Here is a 21,440-nt window from a genome sequence, read left to right on the forward strand (position 1 = left end):
GTTATTCCTTCTAACCGAAGGAGAGAGAGCACTCCATCAGTTGCTTTTTCCCCTGTGGACATAACGGCTCTCTGTGTCTTGAGGCAAGTGAGAATCAAGAGTGCCAAAGAAATTAGCAGTTGCCACAGACCCTGCAGACTGCAGTTTTCTTACACTTTACTGATCACTACTTATTTGGTTTTTGTTAGATTCCCTGGGCTTTCGTTTAGTAGAGGAGAGCTTAGCTTGATGCATAGAAATCAGATTAGAAACAGTTCACTTCATCTGACTTGGTTTTCATTAAAATTCCTTAAATAACAGATAAGTAAATATTATTAATGACACACTCATGGATCCCATTTGACCCAGTCTACTTGCCTAGATAAATCCAGGCAATGTCTTTCCAGGACTCAAGAGAAACTGGACATTGAATGTTTCGGTCAGCCTCAAATTATTACTGATGCTCTTGTGGATTTGTATAAACCATAAAATCACCTCCTGCCTCTCTGACTGGATTTTAGCTCCAACAGAAACTCTTTGTTTAAAGACTGATTGTGTTGTCAACACTGTCTCTCAAATCCCATTAGTGATTCCTTCTATGTGCAGGCCTCCTAGGTGGGTTTTGGTAATTGTGTATCTCTGTAAGACTTTCAGGAAGCTTGGTAGGGTATCATTAAGCTGAGTGTACTAATGTGTTGATCCAGGGGCAACCAGAACTAGTGGGATTTGAATTGTAACTTGAATTAAAATGTCAGGAAGATGCTTTAAGCAGATGCTACCTGCTTTAAGCAGATGCTACCTGACCCAATACTGGAAATCAAGAGATGAAAACTTTACCATTTAAAGTGAAATAGAATATATGTAACGATATATACTTATTATCATGCCCACCTCAGCACATATGCATGTGCACAGGCGCACACATGTGTGCACCCACACACACTCAGTCAAAAGGTGAACAACAGTAGATGCCTGTGCCTCCTTCCTTCAAATTATCTGGTCATTTGACAAATATTCACTGAGCACCTATTGCATGTCTGATAATGTCATAAGCACTTTAGACACATCTGTGAATAAAGCATACAAAAATACTTGCCTTCATGGAGCTTATTTTCTAATGTAATCCTAGGCAATGAGAAGAATGAATCAGTATAGCATTATATACTTTTTTTTTTTAGATAGGCACAAAGCTGAGCCTAGAGTCAGTCTATCAAGCACTATAGAAGAGTCATAGAGCATTTGAAAAATAAGTCACTATAAACCTTCTCTTTCTGCTAGTAATCAGTTATTTTACAAGCCAGTGTTGTCTAGCACTTTAAATTTTCAAAGCATCAAAACACGTCAACACGACTGATCTTCTCAACTTCTATTATACTATTATACCATTGAGAAAAGGACACAGAGAGGCTAAGTGATCTACGTAACATTACACAGCTCATCAGAAACCAGTGCCATACTGTTTTTCTAAGTTAGTGGAAAATGCATGAGACTTCAATCTAGAGTAGAGAAGCCTGTCTAAGCATCAAAAGAACAAAAACCTAGGAAAGCTCATAAACTTTCATGCAACTTCAGGGATGGAGGTGACCTCAACAGTAATGACTATATAAAGCTCTTCCTTCACCACTACCTCCAAGCTACCTAACCCAGCCATCCTATGTTCATTCAGTGGTTTAAGGATCCCCTGCCCAGCATCTGTCTCAGAAGCCTGGCTTCTGCTTCTAGCATCTACTTAATGACCTCTTGAGCCAGAGATTCAGCAGCAACTGGTTTCCATCTTGACACATTGATAATATGTCAGAGTTAAAGTTAAGGAGTTGCTGAGTATTTCTGGCCACAAGAGGAATATGGAATATTAAGCTGAAATGATATCTAAAAAGTGCCATCTTAAAAAACACCTCAACCACACTCCGCCCACAACGGAAAAAAATTTAAAAAGGAACATCCGTCTCAATTCAAGTGACATTTTTTCCAGATCAGCAGAAATATTAATTGTTTTATGATCATGACTTTCTAGGCTTCCATAAGGCAAAGCAATAACAAATCTTCAAAGTCTGTCAAGTGTTTGGGCCATGGCTCATGATACAATGACTAGCAAATTATTGCCTTAAATCTGACTTAATGCAAAGGGCAACTGGCCTAAAGTCAAGCGACATGACCGCTTATCCCATTTTTGTCTTTTATTAAGTGCAGGATCCTGATTGGTAACATTGAGCTAGAGACATTCATGGATAATCTCGTTTATTCCTAAAAATAGCTGTTTGATGGTAATATCCCTATTTTTCTGCTGAAACAAACTGAGGCTCAGAGAGGTCAAGTAATTTTCCCAACATCACATAGCTATTAAGAGCAGAACCAGACTAAGGACCCAAGTTTTCCTATGACTACAAGACCATGCCCATTTGATTAGTCTTCATCCAATTCACAGAAAATGAGCATAATGACACCCACCCAGTCTTTCTCCCAAAGCTGTTGTGAAATCAAGTGAGCTAATACTTACTTTAGAAGCTTTTTGAAAAAAAATCCATAAATATTTATTGAAATCTTATTTCTGCTTAGTACTTAGTTGAGTATTAATATAATAGTTGAATTCTAAAGTCTAAAGTACAGCCTTTACCCAAGTGCAGGTCATTATCATTGTTAATGTGTACATAATAATAATGACAGTAATAAGTAACTTTCCTTATGTTTTAAGTACTGAGAACTTCTGGAAGCATTATAAGCAGAAGTACCATTAAACTCTCTACATTATCAATGACTATTACTGTGAAGTTATTACTATCATAGACATCCACAATGATCCAAAAGCTGTGATTGAATGTCTGGACTAACTGTCAAAATGCAGTCCAAGTATTCAGTCTAGCTCCTCTCGGATAATCATTTATAAGCCACTTACCCTCTCTCTCCCTTCACCTTCTGTCTTTAATATAATAGAAAAAGAGTAGCCTGCCATTAGGAGTGCTGTTGAGATACTGCAGCTCTCAGAGACTGGCTCTAAGACATGCTGAGCCCATTAAATGCACTGTAAAAGTCCCAAGTGGTATTAATGCTTAACTTTTACATACAGTATGCTACAGAAGAAACAACTACACAGAAAATAACAATGCTAAGGGCCTTTCCTGCTAGGCCATTATAACTAAGAAGAAAAAGCCAATTGTTCCCTTTGTATAGCTTATCATAGCATGTGGTAGGGATTCTTTCATTGTGTAATGTTTTTCTGGAGTGATTGAAAGTTAAGAATATGCTTGACTAGATTAATTTCCACTTTCCACAGAATTTAACTAAACATCTTTAAAAGTACAGTTAATGGGAACTTTGAAAGATTATCCAACTATTGACAAGCCCATGATGATAGGATGATCCCTGTGGATAAAGCACAATACCATGTTCACTCATAAGTGGGAGTTGAACAATGAGAACACAGGGACACAAGCAAGGGAACATCACATACCGGGGCCAGTCGGGCGCGGGGAGGGAGGGTGGCGCAGGCCGAGGGGTGGAAGAGCATTAGGACAAATAGCTAATGCATGTGGGGCTTAAAACCTAGATGACGGGGCCGGGCATGGTGGCTCATGTCTGTAACCCCAGCACTTTGGGAGGCCAAGATGGGCAGATTACGAGGTCAGGAGATCTAGACGATCCTGGCTAACACGGTGAAACCCCGTCTCTACTAAAAATACAAAAAAATTAGCCAGGCGTAGTGCCACATGCCTGTAATCCCAACTACTCAGGAGGCTGAGGCAGGAGAATGGCTTGATCCTGGGAGGCAGAGGTTACAGTGAGCCAAAATCGCACCACTGCACTCCAGCCTGGGCTACAGAGTGAGACTCTGTCTCAAAAAACAAACAAAAAACCTAGATGATGGGTTGATAGGTACAGCAAATCACCATGGCACACGTATACCTATGTACCAAACCTACATGTTCTGCACACGTATCCCAGAACTTAAAGTAAAATTAACAACAACAAAAAAAGCACAATGCCAAAGAAACTCAAAATATGTGAAAGTAATTAAATACCAAATAAAAGGTACCACAACTTCTATTTTATACAGGCCAGTAAAATGAGTTCAAATTGTTGAATTTTCATGTAAGAATGCTCAAAATTTCTACTACTTAGGATAGGTAAAATATACTCATTTTCTTTAGTACTTTCCTTCTATTTCTCTTGTTATTCTTTCTGATGAACAGGACTGGTAAAATTTAGAGCTGAAGAATACCAATAAATTAGAGGACCTGCCATTTTGTCTGGAAAGATACATTTTTCAGGGATATTTGACAGCATTGCCCACAACTTCTCTCCTTACTAGGGCATTTTAATGAGCATTTGTGTCTTTAGCTTAATCCTCAGGGCTGCTTTCTTAAGTCATTGGTAGCTTCATTTTACAGATATGAGGCTCAGAAGATTAAGCTGCCTAAAGATGTCCAGCATATAAATTTTTGTTCTGTGAGCATCAAATGCTGTTGTCAAAACCCAAACTATACATATGAACGAGCTTGTTTTATGTGCTTAGGTCCTGTGTCAATGTTGTGGGTAGTAGTGGGTTGCAGAAGAAAATCTCACTTCTTAGTTCCCCAGGCAATCAGTGGCAGCATTTACCAATAAACATAGTGATGATCCCAAACCTCTTCACATATATTATTTATTTTCCATTTTTACTTTTCTGTTACGTGCCAAAGAGGGGAAAAAAAGCCAAGCTGAGAAGAGAAATTCTAACTTTGAAAATCTAGTTTATTCATTCTATCTTGGCCTTAGCAGAAAACTGTTATAGAATCTTAGAAAGTAACCATTGAAACTTAAAGATGATCTGGCCTTGGCTTCATATTTTACACATCAGGAATCTGAGCCCCTATAGAAACTAAATGATTGCCCCTAGGTTACAAAGATTGCTAAGGGCGGCTTATACTGATGACAACCCCCCAAAAAGAGTTCTCTCAAAATCAGTGCCTTGTCAGTTGCAGCTTCACCATTAAGTAATTGTTAGCACACCTTGCATTGACTAGCAGGTGTTTCATAAACAATGATGCCATTTTGTGCTCTAAACAATGTATTTCTCTAAAATGCTATGCAGAAGCTATCCTTGCACAGAATGTATCATTTGTGTGCCACCTACACAAACAACTTCAAAATACTTTTCTCCAATAAAGAGGCTATTCTTTTTCCACACAAAGCATTTCAAGGGTAGCTCTAAGCAATTCACTTTGCATAGAAACTGGTAATAAACTGAGTTTTAATTCACTATGAGCCTAAAAACATAAGTCATGTTAAGGCTCATAACATGGCAATCACACCATCATTTCACATTTTAGAAACTACAGCATAAGACCCAATTAATTCTGAGAGGAAAAAGTAGATATGCAACTTTTTAAAGAAGTGACATGTAAAATCATATGCAATGAGATAAATTTCCTTCCCATCACTGAATTCAAAATAGCATAAGCTTTAGAGAGTTCCTTTTTGAATTTATTATGCATTTTCTCTGAAAGTTTTTGAAAAAAAGAGGTCTATGAATAGAATCATTTGACTGGTTACTCCATTATGCTTATTGACCAATCAGATTCTAGAAACTAAGATAAAGGATTTAGTATTTAATTTTTTAAGGTACCAGCCAGAGTCTATAAGGAAACTAAAGGTTAGGCTTACATTATTCTAAGCAAATTAATGCAGGAACAGAAAGCCAAATATCGCATGTTCTCACTTACCAGTGGAAGCTAAACAATGGATACTCATAAAGATGGCATCAGTACACACTGGGGACCACAGACGGGGGACAAGAGGAGGAGGACAAAGGTTGAAAAACTATTGCGCACTATGCCCAGTATCCGGGTGAAAGGACCAAGTGTACTCCCAACCTCAGCATCACGCAAAATTCCCAGGTAATAAATCTGCACATGTACCGTCTGAATCTAAAATAATTGTTGAAAGTATTAAATAAAATTTTTTTCTTACAAAAATTTTTTAAAGATTTGGCTTAAACAGTGGTCCATCTTAGTATCAAAGGCTTAAGTAGGCAGTGTTATTTTCTATTTTCTTTTCCAATTCTCATCTTTAAAAAGGAAATATAACCTATAATTGTAATGACCTTTGCTATCCAGAAAATTGTGGTTCCTTTACCTTATTACTTTGTAACCTTTTACACGTTAGCTTACTCTTTGCTTCCACCTAGTGTATGGTAGGTAGTATAGCAACATTTTTTTAATCGCGTATTTGCATAAAATGTTCTTGAAAAAGAAAGCATGGATTTTGTTCCTTTTGTCTTGTAATTTAAAAAGTATAGTATTTTTTTTTCTATTCTAGGGGAATGAAATTAACACACTGAAAAAATAAGACTACAATTAATATATGTTCCTCTTCTTAGAAGACCTATAAGCATTGTTTTTACAGCATCCTCTAACAGCCTATGGCAACTTTCAGAACGAAACATTACTTTAGCAAACTTACAATGCATTGATGTACACATTTATAAAGTGTGACAACTCAAAGGAACCCCAGACACCATTCAAATACTACTCTTTTATTTTTCAGATGAGGACATTGAGGCCTGAGGGATACAATGACTTCTTCAAAGTCACAACATCAGTATTAGTAAAGGCAGGACTAGAAATGAGGTCAGCTGGCTCCCAATCCTGGGTGCCTTTTACCATATACCCTGCTTTTTGGATTAGATGTCAGAGTTAGTGTTCTAAAATGAATCATGTTAGATTAATAGAAAATTACCTTTAAATAGCTTTATAAAATCACTCACTCAAAATTAAGCTAGCTCCCACAAGAACCAATTTTTCTACATTGAGGACAAACAATGATGCATCTTGTCTTATGAAAGGAAAATTAATAGTGAGGTATGAGAAGTTACATTTTTATTTTTATTTAAACTCATTATAGCATAATTTTTTTCTTTTGAGACACACCTAATGATCTTCTCTCCCTAGACCTGAATTTTTTTTGAGACAGAGTCTCACTCTGTCACCCAGGCTGAAGTGCAGTGGCGTGATCTTGGCTCACTGCAACCTCTGCCTCCCAGGTTCACATGATTCTCCTGCCTCAGCCTCCCAAGTAGTTGGGATTACAGACACCTGCCACCATGCCCAGCTAATTTTTGTATTTTTAGTAGAGACAGGGTTTCACCATGTTGGCCAGGCTCATCTTGAACTCCTGACTTCAAGAGATCTGCCCTCCTCAGCCTCCCAAAGTTCTGGGATTACAGGCGTGAGACACTGTGCCTGGCAAAACCTAAAAAATTTTTAAAGTTGCTAATAATCTATAATAACAAATCTAAATGTATTAGCCAGCTTGAGTTGCCATAACAAAAATACCACCGATGGAGTGGTTTAAACAATGAATATTTGTTTTCTCACAGTTTTGGAGGCTGGAAGTTCAAGATCAGGTTGCCAGAATGGCTGGGTTCTGGGGACTCTCTTCTTGTTTTACAGAGGACCACCTTCTTGCTCCACACGGCCTTTCCTTGAAGGGTGTGTGTGTAAATCTCTCTCCCTTTCTTTTCTTATGAGGCCATAGTCTTATCAGATTAGGTCCCCATTTATATGACCTCTTTTAACTCTATCTCCTTACAAATACCTACCTTCTCCATGCATTGCTCATGAAAGATGTGTGTTAATAATGCCATTTTTTGTCTTTGGTAAAATCTCAAAACTGTAGGACACAAATCTTAAGAATGTTGATATTTGAGTGGACCTCTCAACACTTTCCATTCTATATTTAAAATTTTATAGAAGAGGAAACTGAAACCCCCTAATAATGATATTGTTCCTCTTGATTTCAAAAATGCTGTCACACTTTTTCATTATCTCTTTACATCATTTCTGTGAGGAATACTTGGTAGGTGTGTTACTAATATGATTTTATCCATAAGGAAACAAAGCACACCAGAAGCTACGCAGCACACTCTGGGGCCCAAAGTCCCAAAGATCGAGTCACATATATATAAGTGGAAGCATGAACCAACAAGAATTGCCACTGCATATGTCCGAACCCAGTCAACCAACCACAAAACCATATTATCAGGATATCTGTAATTAATTCAAACAAATGGAAATCTAAACTTTAATTAATGCCATGCAGAAATGCAAAATCATAAAGAGCAGCTAGTAGAATGGGGAGTAGAAAGGAATGAGGACCAACAGCACAACATGGACAGAGCCACAGAAATACCACACAGGGTTTCATGGCTTAACTCTTCATATTTGTCCAAGGGCTTTGGCACATGGTGCCTCTTGTGCCCTCCACAATCACACAGTGCAACAAGTAACCAGTTCTCAACTGCAGATAAGAAGACAGCCCATGGCTGGGCGCAGTGGCTCATCCTTGTACTCCCAGCACTTTGGGAGTCCAAAGTGGCAGATCACAAGGTCAGGAGATCAAGACCATCCTGGCTAACATGGTGAAACCCCGTCTTTACTAAAAATACAAACAAAATTAGCCAGGAGTGGTAGCGGGCACCTGTAGTCCCAGCTACTCGGGAGGCTGAGGCAGGAGAATGGCGTGAACCCGGGAAGTGGAGCTTGCAGCCAGCCGAGATCGCGCCACTGCACTCCAGCCTGGGTGACAGAGCAAGACTTCATCAAAGAAAAGAAGAGAGGAGGAGGAGGAGGAAGAGGAAGGAAGGGGGAGGAGGAGGAGAGGAAGGGAGGGGGAGGGGGAGGAGGAGGGAGGGGGAGGAGGAGGAAGAGGAGGAGGAGGAGGAAAAGGAGGAGGAGGAGGGGGAGAGGGAGAGGGAGGGGGAGAGGGAGGGGGAGGGGGGAGGGGAGGGGGAGAGGGAGGAGGAGAAAGAGGGGGAGGGGGAGGGGGAGGAGGAGGGAGTGGGAGGAGGAGGAGCAGGAGGAGGAGAAGGAGGGGGAGGGGGAGGAGGAGGAGGAGGGAGTGGGAGGAGGGGGGAGGGGGAGGGGAGGGGGAGGGGGAGCCGCCATAGGATAGTGTGAGGGCCTAATCCGAGGTCACAAAGAGTTTCTCCACTCCCTTTCTAGTGCTCATCACACAGCCACACGGCCTGTCCTAGCTGGACCAAGTATGAAATCAGACATTCCCCATGTTTGAGGGCCGGGAAGATTATCGTTTTCTGAAAACTCAAAAGGTTGTTTTTTTTTGAAAAATACTCCCCTTATAGCAGTCAGGGTCCTGTCAGGAAGCTGAATCCAACTCAGGTGGTTCAAGAGACTTCCCTGAATTTTATTTTCAGATGTGTTGCAGCGTTAAGGGAAGCAAGAAGTAAAATAGACTCCTGGAGGTCATCGGGAAGGAGAGGTTTTTGCCACTCCTAGAGCCAACGGGAAGGAAATACTGTTTGTGAGAGCCCAGTGCGAACTTAAACTGTGAAGCTGTGAGAACAGGAGTTGTTGTCTAAAAGAGACAGCACCTTCCAGAAAACATGACCCAGGGCAGGAAGGAAAATACACTGACTTCTCTTTCCTCCCACCCTCTGGTCTCTTGCTGGTGCCTGTCACTAACTAAACTTGATCAGAATCCACCAGTAGGAGATCTTAGGGGAGGAATGGAGAAGGGTCAGCTCCCTGGGCCGAGAGAAGGACAGGAGGAAAATAACACACCTGTGGAGCAGGTAGAAAAGGGCAATAAGCTGCATATCCTTTATCTTTAAAAGTGCTTTCTATTAAACAAAAAATGCTTTGGAATGCTAGTAATCAAACCTTTAATAATTCCATATTTTACTAAAACTGTAAGTGATTTACTAAAACTACACACAGATACACATAAACTAGATAGATGATAGACAGACTTTCTTCAAATCATTGGTAACCAAAAATAAAACAGATACAAGTTATTGTTTGCCAGAGGAGTCAGAAAACAAATAACAACTTGATTTACCCAATTTACATAGAGCCACACATCCCAATATGTGGAAAGGTGGATAATTAACCGCATGTTTCATGGGAATGTGGTAGTCGGACTGTACGGTCTTGCTAAATAAAGATGGAACTGCTGCTGCAGCACACAAAAAACTATGGGAAACATACTGCTAGATCCAAAAGCTCCTGGGGTGAGTGTAAAGAAAACAGAGTGGACGTGTGTAGCAAGCAGAGGAAGTTTTGCTGGCAAGTACTAGCAGTAACTGTGGCTTCACCACTTTCCTTTCACCTAGGGAAATCATCCCAGGATGCAGAGTGCTGACCAGGTCACGAGAGGGATTGTCAAACCTTCCCCTAGTCCCCCAGAAGAGCTGGCCTGGGAGATTAAATTAAGTCTATGTCACAGTTTAATATCATTTTATGCCTGCTTTCCAAACTCTCTTGTCTACATTTTGCCATCAAGGAAGATAGGAAATAAAATTACAATTTGAATTAGATACAAAGGGGACTAGAAATTATACCTTTATCCAGTTTGAAGAAGGATGTGTGGGTTGGTTTTTTTTGTTGTTGTTTGTTTTTTGTTTGTTTTTTTTTTTCAGTAGAATCTGAAGCAAAATATTTTAGTCTTATGAAGTTGGACTAAACCTCCCAGGTTGTACCAAAAAAAAAAAAAAATACCTCTGTTCCCTCTCCCTCTTTCTTCTTCCCCGACCTGTGAGCCCTCCTCACACACACACTTCTCTCAACTTCTGTTGCCCACTACTCCTGTGGTCTTCCCATCCAGCCTCTCACTACCTGCCCCAAACTCACTGCCACCTTCCTTTGAGACCATGGTTGCTACCCTGCATTCTTCAGCGATGCCCTGCTCCTTTCTCCCCCAAATTTACTTCCTTTCCTTCTACTAGTTTTCTTAGACTAGAAAAATGACCTCAGAGCACAGCTTCGAAGAAAGTGGCTGCTCAAAGTTAAGTGTATTATAGCCCTCAGTACCCAATTGCTCTGAATGTAAGCCTAATGCCGGGCTGGCAAAGGATTCTCTATAAATTCTTGCAAAGGTATTGGACTGGAGCAGCCACTCCTGAAAGCTTTTACATGACTTAATAAAATAAGGAATGTGTACTTTGCTTCTTTCTTCCAAAGGTGCTTGTAACTAATTAAAGAGGCAGAAAAATGTTACACTTGTTTAGCACTTGCTTAGTGTAGCATTTCTCTGCCTCTTCAATTAGTTATAATTAGTTTTTAAATGAAAATGTCCTTGTTTAGATGGAAATGATATACAGCACTTATAATAACTGAGGTGAGTGCTGCTGGCTTTGAAGACCCCTGCTGCCAGCTGGCTAATTCTCCCTCTGCTTGAAGATTTGACTCTGTGTCATCTTCTTGGACTCTTTACTGGTACTGCATGACCAGGCTGAGTTCCTTTCTGGACTCACAGGCAGATCTGTGGATGAGCTCCTTAGCATGAGCACCTATTGCCAATGAAACAGCTCCAGGATATTGTTCATTTTGCATCTTAGCATGTAACACAATGTCTGCGTTACAGGGTGGAAATGCAAATTTCATCATGAATTGAACTAACGGTCAAAGAAGCAAGAAGAATTACCATATTAAGTAGGCATGCCACCTAGTATTCAAAATTATAATCAATGCGTTCATGTTAATAAACCTCCCTAGATTTTAGGATACTATTTTCTTTTAATGTAGTAACTGAGTATAAAATATTTCAGTAATGCTGCTTATCTAAATAAATCTTGTAATCTCACGGCGTTATATAGCATCAGATTACAAAGGATGGCATGGATCCTACTATAAATGTTATGTGGTGATTCCCATCATGATTATTATTTGTGTAATATTTTATCTGCATTTGCACTTAGTTGCCAATATCATCTGCATTACAGATTGAGGTAATTCTTAAATCTGCACAGTCTGGAATAAAGACACTCTAGTATAGAGAATAACTGTTTATGTCCTAACTGGATCTCCTGAACAATATGCAAAAGAAGGCTATGCAGAATTTTGAATACTGTCTTTGCTGAGTGACTCTTATCTGAATAGTACGCCAAACTAATGCATGGTGTGTGCTTTGTTAAGGGCTTTGGAGCCAGCAATAGGAAAGAAGAGCTGAAGAATCTATTTTCCCTTGTTTCCCACTGATAAGGCTCATTAAAGTAAATAGGAGTGAAGCATACACACCAATGGGAGCATACATCCCCAGGGTTCTGTCTACTCTAAAAATTGGACTCATCATAAAAGCTATGTAACTCAGCCTTTTGTGAAATCTACTTTATTGATTTTACCTTTATTGCCAATTTTATGTCTGTTTTAATTTTAATTCCTGCCATTTGACATTTGGTACAAACAATAATTTTAAGAACATTTTATCCACAATTTTTCCCAGTGTTCATAAGTTACACATTTATCTAAACAGGCTTTAAAATACGAAAGGAAATGTAAGAACTGGGGTTGGTCAAGTGCAAAAGTTGAAGGTGAGACTGTTCCTTACCCTGTTGCTCTATCTTTTGGCATGAACAGAGGAAAATGCCAAAGCCTTTAAAAGACTCCTGGACACAGTGTATTTTTCCAAATATACAGCGGTTGTTTGCAGTTAGCTTTAGTATAAATATTAAGGTCTTAACTACAGTAAGAGCTGATTATGTAGCTTTGTCCTTATATGACTTTTTCTACTATTCTATCAGCTACCTCTATCAACCAGTATTTCTGTGCTTAGCCAGACCAATAACTGACCTTCAGAAAGATGGCCCTGAGCTGGGCTGCAAGATCCTAAAGCGCATTCTGTAAATACAAACATGTACATATGTGCGCGCGCACACACATACACACACACACACGCACACAGTTACATGACACTCTGTTTCTATCAGAAACCAAGGAATTTCATAACACAAAGTATCTTTGAAAAATTTTTATATTACCATCATGAACAGTACACAGAACTAAATTATTTTCTTTCCTCACTGTTAAATAACACTTCCTGACCTGTCAGCTTCTAAATTGTCCCTTCTGAAACATTCTGTGTCCTCTCACTAACATAAGAGAAGATGAATTGTTCCCGTGAGGTAAATACACAGCACCGGGAACTTGCCCTTCTTGCTTTACTGTCACTGCTTGTTTCATTGCTGCTTTTCTCCATCAACTCCAGCAAACAGAGGCTATGGCTGTGTTTTAGTCATGCACAAAGATGGTGTAAATATAACGCATGCTACAACAGCAAAAGCAGACATAACAAGAGAAAAAAAGATAATTGCATTTCATCAAAATTTAAAAATTTTATGTTTCAAGGATGCCATCAAGAAAATGAAAAGACAACCCACAGAATGGGAGTAAGTATGTACAAATTATATATCTGATGAAGAACTTGTATCCAGAATATATATTTTTAAAAAACTTCTCACAACACAACAGTGAAAAGACAAATCATCAGATTTCAAATGGGTAAAAAATTTGAATAGACATTTTTCCACAGAGACATACAAATGGCCAAAAAGCACAAGAAAATAAGTACTTAACATCGTTAGCCTTAGGAAAACAAAGACCAAAACCACAATGAGATACTATTTAATATCCACTAGGATAGCTGTAATCAAAATTATAGACAATAACAGTTATGGCAAGGATATGGAGAAAGTTGAATTTTCACACATTGCTGGTGAAATGGTGCAGCCACTTCAGGGAGAAGTTTCCACTACTACGTTTATACCAAAATGAAATGAAAATATATGCCAACAGTCATCAGAGCCTTCAGTGTGTTGTCATCTTTCTGCTGGTAGAGGGTCTTGTCTGGATGTTGATGGCTGCTGATTGAGCAGGTTGCTGAACGTTGAGATGGCTGTGACAATTTCTTAAAAGAAGACAACAGTGAAGTTTGCCAAATCAATTAACTCTTCCTTTTAAGAAGTATTTATTTGTAGCATGTGATGCTGTTTGATAGCATTTTACCCATACCAGAACTTGTTTCAAATCCTGCCACTGCTTTATCAACTAAGTTTCTGTATACTCTAAATCCTTTGTTGTCACTTCAGCAATGTTTATATCATCTTTACTAGTAGTAGATTCCATCTCAAGGGATCAATATCTTTGCTCATTCATAAGAAGCAACTTCACATTCATTAAAGTGTTATCATGAGATTGCAGCAATTCATTCACATCTTCAGGCTCCAATTCTAATTCTAGTTCTCTTCCTATTTTCACCACATCTGCAATTACTTCCTCCACTGAAGTTCTGAACCCCTCAAAGTCATCCATGAGTATTGGAATCAACTTCTTCCAAACTCCTGTTAATGTTGCTATTTTGACCACCTCCCATGAATCATAGGTGTTCTTAATGGCATACAGAATAGTGAATTCTTTCCAGAAAGGTCTCAATTGACTTTGCCTAGATCCATCAGAGGAATCACTATCTATGGCAGCTACAGCCTTACAAAAATACATTTGTTAAATAATAAGACTTGAATGTCAAAATACTCCTTAATTCATGGGCTACAGAATGTATGTTTTATCAGCAGGCATGAAAACGTTAATCTCCTTGTGCATCTCCACCAGAGCTTTTGGGTAATCAGGTGCATTGTCAATGAATAGCAATATTTTGAAAGGAATCTTTTTTCTGAGCAGTAGGTCGCAACACTAGGTGTAAAATATTCAGTAAACCATGCTGTAAACAGAGATGCTATCATCAGCCTTCATTGTTCCATTTGTAGAACACAGGCAGAATGGCTTTAGCATAATTCTTAAAGGCCCTAGGATTTTCAGTATGATAAATGAGCATTGGCTTCAACTTAAAGTCACCAGCTGCATTAGCCCCTAACAAGAGAGTTAGCTTGTCCTTTGAAGCTTTGAAGTCAGGCATTGACTTCTGTCTAGCTAAGAAAGTCCTAGATGGGCACCTTCCTTCAATATAAGGCTATTTTATCAACATTTAAAAATCTATTTTTTTAGTGTAGCCACGTTCATCAATATTAGCTAGATTTTCTGAATAACATGCTGTAGCTTCTACCAGCACTTGCTGCTTCACCTTACCCTTTAACATTACAGAGATGGCTCTTTCTTTAAACCTCATGAACCAACCTCTGCTAGCTTCAAACTTTTCTTCTGCAACTTTCTCACCTCTCTCAAGTTTCATAGAATCAAAAAGAGTTAAGGCCCTGCTCTGGATTAGCTTTTGGCTTAAAGGAATGTTGTCTGGTTTTTCTGTCCCGACCACTAAAACTTGCTCCATATTGACACTAGAGTTGTTTTGCCTTTATTTTTATTTTTATTTTTTTTGAGATGGTTGAGTCGGAGTCTTGCTCTGTCACCCAGGCTAGAGTGCAGTGGCACAATCTTGGCTCACTGCAACCTCCACCTCCCAGGTTCAAGTGATTCTCCTGCCTCAGTCTTCTGAGTAGCTGGGATTACAGGCTCCTGCCACCATGCCCAACTAATTTTTGTATTTTAGTACAGATGGGATTTCGCCATGTTGGCCAGGCTTATCTCGAACTCCTGACCTCAGGTGATCTGCCCACCTCGACCTCCCAAAGTCCTGGGATTACAGGCATGAGCCACTGCTCCCAACTCTTTTTTGCCTTCTTATCATTTGTGTGACCACAACGGATTTTTTAAATTCCTTTCAAGAATTTTTCCTTTGCATTTACAACTTGGCTGTTTGGTGCAAGAGGCCTAGCTTTCCACCCATCTTAGCTTTCTACATGACTTCCTCACTAAACTTCATCATTTCTAGCTTTATATTTAAAGTGATTTGGACAGTTTAAGTGAGACTTTTTCTTTTACTTAAACACTTAGAGGTCATTGTAGGGTTATTAATTGACCTAATTTCGATATTGTTGTGTCTTGGGGTATAGGAAGTCCTAGAGAGAGAGATGTGGGGAGAAGTCAGTGAGTGGAGCAGTCAGAATACATACAACATGTTTCAATTAAGTTCACCATCTTATATAGGAGTGGTTTGTGGCACCCAAAAATAATTACAATAGTAACATCAGGGCTCACTAATCACGGACTATCATAAAACACATAATAATGAAAAAGTTTGAAATATTAACAGAATTACCAAAATGTCACAAAGAGACAGAAAGAAGCATATGCTGTTGGAAAAATGGCATTGATAGACTTGATGTAGGGTTGCCACAAACCTTAAAAAAAAACATTATCTGCAATACACAATAAAGCAAGATGCAATAAAACAAAGTATGTCTGTATATGAATACTCATAGAAGCATTGTTCATAACTAAAAGGGGTAAACCCAAAGGTCCATCATCTGATGAATCGATAAAAAAAATGTGGTATATACATACAGAAGAAAACTATTGTAATATAAAAGGAATGAAGTACTGATGCATGCTACAGCATGAATGAACCTTTAAAAATAATACCAAGTGAAATATGCCAAACATTTTTAATGATACAATTTATATGACATGTTCAAATTAGACAAATCTATGGAGATAGAAAATAGATGAGTAGTTGCCTAGAACTGGGGACTTGGGAAGTATGTATAGTGCATGATAATGGGCATGGAACTTCTGTTTAAAAATGACAAAAATGTTCTGAAATTGAATGATGGTATTTGCACAACTCTATATGTGCACTAAAAACCATTGAATTGGTATGCCTTAAATGAGTGAACTTTACTGTATATAAATTATATCTCAATAATTGTTAGCACATATATATATATATATACCAAATGAACAGTTCACGTGTCAGTTTTCTTCTTTCTCTTACATCCAAGTCCCTGGAGTAATCTTATGGATGGGGAAAGGAAATATGAAAACTCTCCAGTGTTTGTGAGAATTGAGAGCTAAAACAACTGAGACATTTATAACTCTCATAGAGTTGCTTTCTGGCTCCCTTTAGGGGATATGAAAAAATGACTTTCCCCGGTTCAGCCTGAGAAAAAGCTATCTGGCAAGTTGTCAAAGTTCATTTACACACAAAGGAATAAATAGATATAAAAGAAACCCTAAAGAGTTAAATATCTACAATTGTGTCGTCTAACACAGTATCTACTAACCTCACTGTATTAGTCCATTCTTGCACGGCTGTAAATACCTGACACTGGGTAATTTATAAAGAAAAGAGGTTTGTTTAATTGGCTCATGGTTCTGTGGGCTACACAGGAAGCAGCATGGCTTCTGCTTCTGGGGAGGCCTCAGGAAGCTTCCAAACATGGTGGAAGGCAAAGAGGGAGCAGGAGCAAGTTGGGGAACGGTGGGGAGTGCCGCACACTTTTAAACGACCAGATCTCACGAGAACTCTCTCACTAACACCAGAACAGCACCCAGGGGATGGTGGTAAACCATTCATGAGAAATCCACCCCCATGAGCCAACCACCTCCGCCAGGCCCCCCTCCAACACTGGGGATTACATTTCAACATAAGAGATTTTGGCAGGGACAAACATCTAAACCATAACACTGATGTAACTATTAAGCATTTGAATTTTGGCTAGTCTAAGTTGAGTTGTGCTCTAAGTGTAAAAACACAGTGGACATTTTTTAAAAGTAAAATATATCATTAACTGGCTTTTAAATATTGGTTAGATGTTGCAATAATAATGTTTGGGGTATATCGGGTTAAATATATTATTAAAAATAATTTCACTTGTTTTTTATTTTTTATAATGTGGCTATTAGAATATTTAAAATTTTCTATGTGGTTCACATTATATTCATATTGAATAGCCCTGGCCTAGAAATTTGAGTACTAAACAAAGCCACCAGAGTAGCCAGTGAAAAATCCTAGGAACATGGAGAGACTTAGGACAAAAAGGATGCTTCACTATAAAGATATTGAAAGAGAGGTATAAAATGGTAAGAAATAGAAAATGCAAAGCTCCTACTTATGCACTGTTCCTCTCTCCCTTCCTCTCTACAACTTTGCAAATCCCAAGAGACAGATCTAAATCTAGGGCTTCAAGGATCTGCATGAACTATATCAGCAAAAAACAATAAAAATACAAATAAACGGGCTTTCTGAATATCTTAATGATTGCACTTATCATAATTACTAGTTTACATCTATCTTGTCCTTTAAATTATTAGCTCCTTAAAGACAGTGTCTATGTTTTACTCATCTTTGCACACACCCAACACATAGATGCTCAATAAATACTTGTTAAATTTGAGATACATAAGAAGGAATATAGTTGGCCAAATACTATTTGTTTTGTGTTTTTCTCAGATTTCTAAATCTGGAGTTATAAAACCTCATGGTATCTCTGATTAGTATAATAATTAATTTTAAAAATTGTCAAAGGAAAAATATTTGTATTTAACCTAAAAAAATTGAATCTATGCTAGACTGTATCTTTAGATGAAGAAAGAAAAAAGGAGGTCTTAATATCTAACAAGGAATGACCCAGGTCATACTGTCCAAAGTTTTGATAATTTTTAGTTTTATTGCTCAAGGATTATCAACTATGATGTAAAATATTAAATAAACAAATGAATGGAAAATAATATGAATAAAATCCAAGCCAAGTCTGATGTCAGTGGGAGTTCTGAATACAGAACCAATCTGTTCTTGGCAGTTAGCCTGTATCAGGCTGTTCACTTATTAGTTTGCTTTAACTCAATTTCCTATTTTTAAATGCAATTTTTAATGAGCATAAGGACAGATGTTTATCCTGGAGAATAAGTGATAGCAGTGTTGAAAGCAGCAGACATGTGTACCTCTGGGACATTTGTAACACAGAATGTATTATTTCTGACACTTAAGAACCAACCAGCAGGAAGTTGGCCTCAGATTTTTATTGGCGTCAACTGCTAATGGAGATGATAAAGCTGATTTGTGGGAAAAGTAACTGCAATTGAAATGTGTGCAAATGCATTTACATTCATTTTTTAAACTAATGAATTCAACCTAGATTTCATAATTTTCTGCTTTGCTAAGCAATATCATAATCTGTGAACGGTCAAGTTCAAATCAAATATGTTTGTTTCTCTCTTACTGATAAAGCATATTGTTTTGGGAAACCAGAATCAAGTAACTTGCCATGAATAGAAGTCATTCTGAGAAATATCTTTTCTTTCTTTTTTCACTTCATTTAATTAATGCTGAGTAATTAACAACTGCTATCTAAAATAATTTTGCCATAACTTCAAGCCAATAAATCAGGCAAATACAGAAAATAGTAGTGGAAAACTTCTTTTAAAATGCTAAGAATATAAATATTTTAACTATCTCATTTTCTTGTTTTAGGGGAGAAAAAATGGCACCCTTGAAATAGATTTATTATCCCCTGGCAAAATTTAAAAGTAATTGCCATTCAAAACTATCTAAAATATCAACATGATTTAAAAGAGTTTTAGCCCTGATATTAACGTGAAGTTTCTTCTATATGGTGAGTACAATTAGTAACACAATACCAATGGTGGTAAAACCACAATACAGCACAGAAGCCATGAAAACCAGCATTACAGCATTGAACCAAAGGAAAAGACCACTTGGACTCAGGAAGGGGAACATCACACACAGGGGCCTATCATGGGGAGGGGGGTTGGGAGGGATTGCATTGGGAGTTATACCTGATGTAAATGATGAGTTGATGGGTGCAGCACACCAACATGGCACAAGTATACATATGTAACAAACCTGCACGTTATGCACATGTACCCTACAACTTAAAGTATAATAATAATAAATAAATTTAAAAAAAAAAAAAAACCACAATACAGCACAGAAGCCATGAAAACCAGCATTACAGCATTGAACCAAAGGAAAAGACAACTAGTGGCCATTTGGCAGACATGTTTGTTAACAAAGAGTTAAAGTATGCAATTCTAAAGACTTTGAATGACTTTTTTTCTATTTATTTTTACCATGACCTTTCTGTACACAGAATTCTATCCCAAATTAAATCAGAATCTCCTGTATCTGATTACAGAGTCATTAAATTTTAGCATCCCTTCAGTCTGAAGGTTCTTTATCAGTAGCCCCAACCTCCCCTTCAGTGAGGGATGCTTTCAACACCACCACTGACATTTAGTCGTTTGACTTCTGGGTTCCTTCTGACAGTGGCCTATTCCATTTGAGAAAGTCCTAATAGTTAGAAAGTCCTTGTGTGGAGCAAAATATTCCTGCTGTTGCCTAATTCTATCTTATGGGGCTGGAAACTCTAAATCATTGATTTCTATAATATTATTTTCTTCCATTTCTCCCATTTTTCAGTCTTCTTTTAAGCTCTTCCTCTTCCTCCTTGGTCCACCCCTTAAAGAACGATATTCCTTGGGGTTCCATCCTTGGCTCACTGCACTTTTCTCTTGACATGTTTTGTTTTAGAGGTGTCATCCTCCCTCATTTTTAAAAATATCACTTCATGACCTTGACTTCCAAATCAATATGCAACATTGACACCTGTCTTGAGCTGTATGTAGTGTCGTGGTTCTCAAACTGTGGTGCTTATTAGAATCACCTGGGGAAGATTTTAATAGTCCTGATGCCCAGATGACATCTTCTACCAGATTAATAGGAATTTCTGGGGGTGGCTCAGGCACCAGAATTTCTTACATCTCCCCAATTAATTCTAATGCGCACCAAAGTTTGAGAACTGGAGGTGGCGTGTTAGTAAAGGTTTAACAAGCAGCCCTCTGCAAGGAAGATGTGGGGAAGAAGTATCTGATTTGTAGCATTTGCTGATTTCACTGGTTTAATACCCCAACCACAATCAACTTCAAGATACCAACTTGATGTCAACCAGCTCTCAAAATTCCTGAAATTTAACAATGGGCTCTAGTACGTTGGTACAAACCAACTCCAGCATACCACTAGGACTGGGGTACCAGCGTATTCAGTTTCCTGATGAATGTGTTAGCCAAATTATCCAGTCAGAAATATATGTCGGTAGATTTTATTTCCAAATACATTCTTATATGTGGGCCTAGTAAATTAAAAATATATAGAGAGAGCAATAGAGTGTGAAATAGATGATAGATAAATGATGGATTGATCAATAGGAAGAAAACACAGACAGGAATGGATTGTGCTGATAAAATGAGCTAGGAAACCAAGAGTCTCATTCACTTGCTATTCCTTTTTGCCCCCTGTGGTGATACATTAAGGATTTCCATAAAAATCAGAAGGCCACATAGAGGGCATTTCAGAACCACTGCCCTACAGAATAAAACCCACATTTCTCATCTTCGCATATGCATCCCCTTCACGGCCTGGCTCTATGGGCCTTTTCAGCCTCATTTCCTCCATCTCTCACCTCACATTTAACATTATAAGCACAGCCAATATCCCAATGTTCACATCTTGTATTCTGCTTCCCCTTAAAAATAAAAAAAATAAAAAAATAAAGCCTTCAATGATCCCACCATTCCCCTAAAATAGTCTTAGGTTTTGTAGCAAATTAAATGAAGCAGAAACTTCTTGCAGTCCCAGAAACATCTTTTTCCACTCCCTTTTCTCCCCTTAGTGAAGAAGTGAGGTCAGGGCTAATGCTATAGCCATTGAGATAGAAAATAATGGTTTATTAAAAATGAATGTCTTTTCTAGCCGGGTGCGGCAGTTCACATCTGTAATCCCAGCACTGGGGGAGGCAGAGGAGGGCAGGTCACCTGAGGTCAGGAGTTCGAGACCAGCCTGGCCAACATGGTGAAACCCCATCTCTACTAAAATTACCAAAA

Source organism: Macaca fascicularis, chromosome 4 (assembly GCF_037993035.2).
Source record: "Macaca fascicularis isolate 582-1 chromosome 4, T2T-MFA8v1.1".
Classification (NCBI taxonomy): domain Eukaryota; kingdom Metazoa; phylum Chordata; class Mammalia; order Primates; family Cercopithecidae; genus Macaca; species Macaca fascicularis.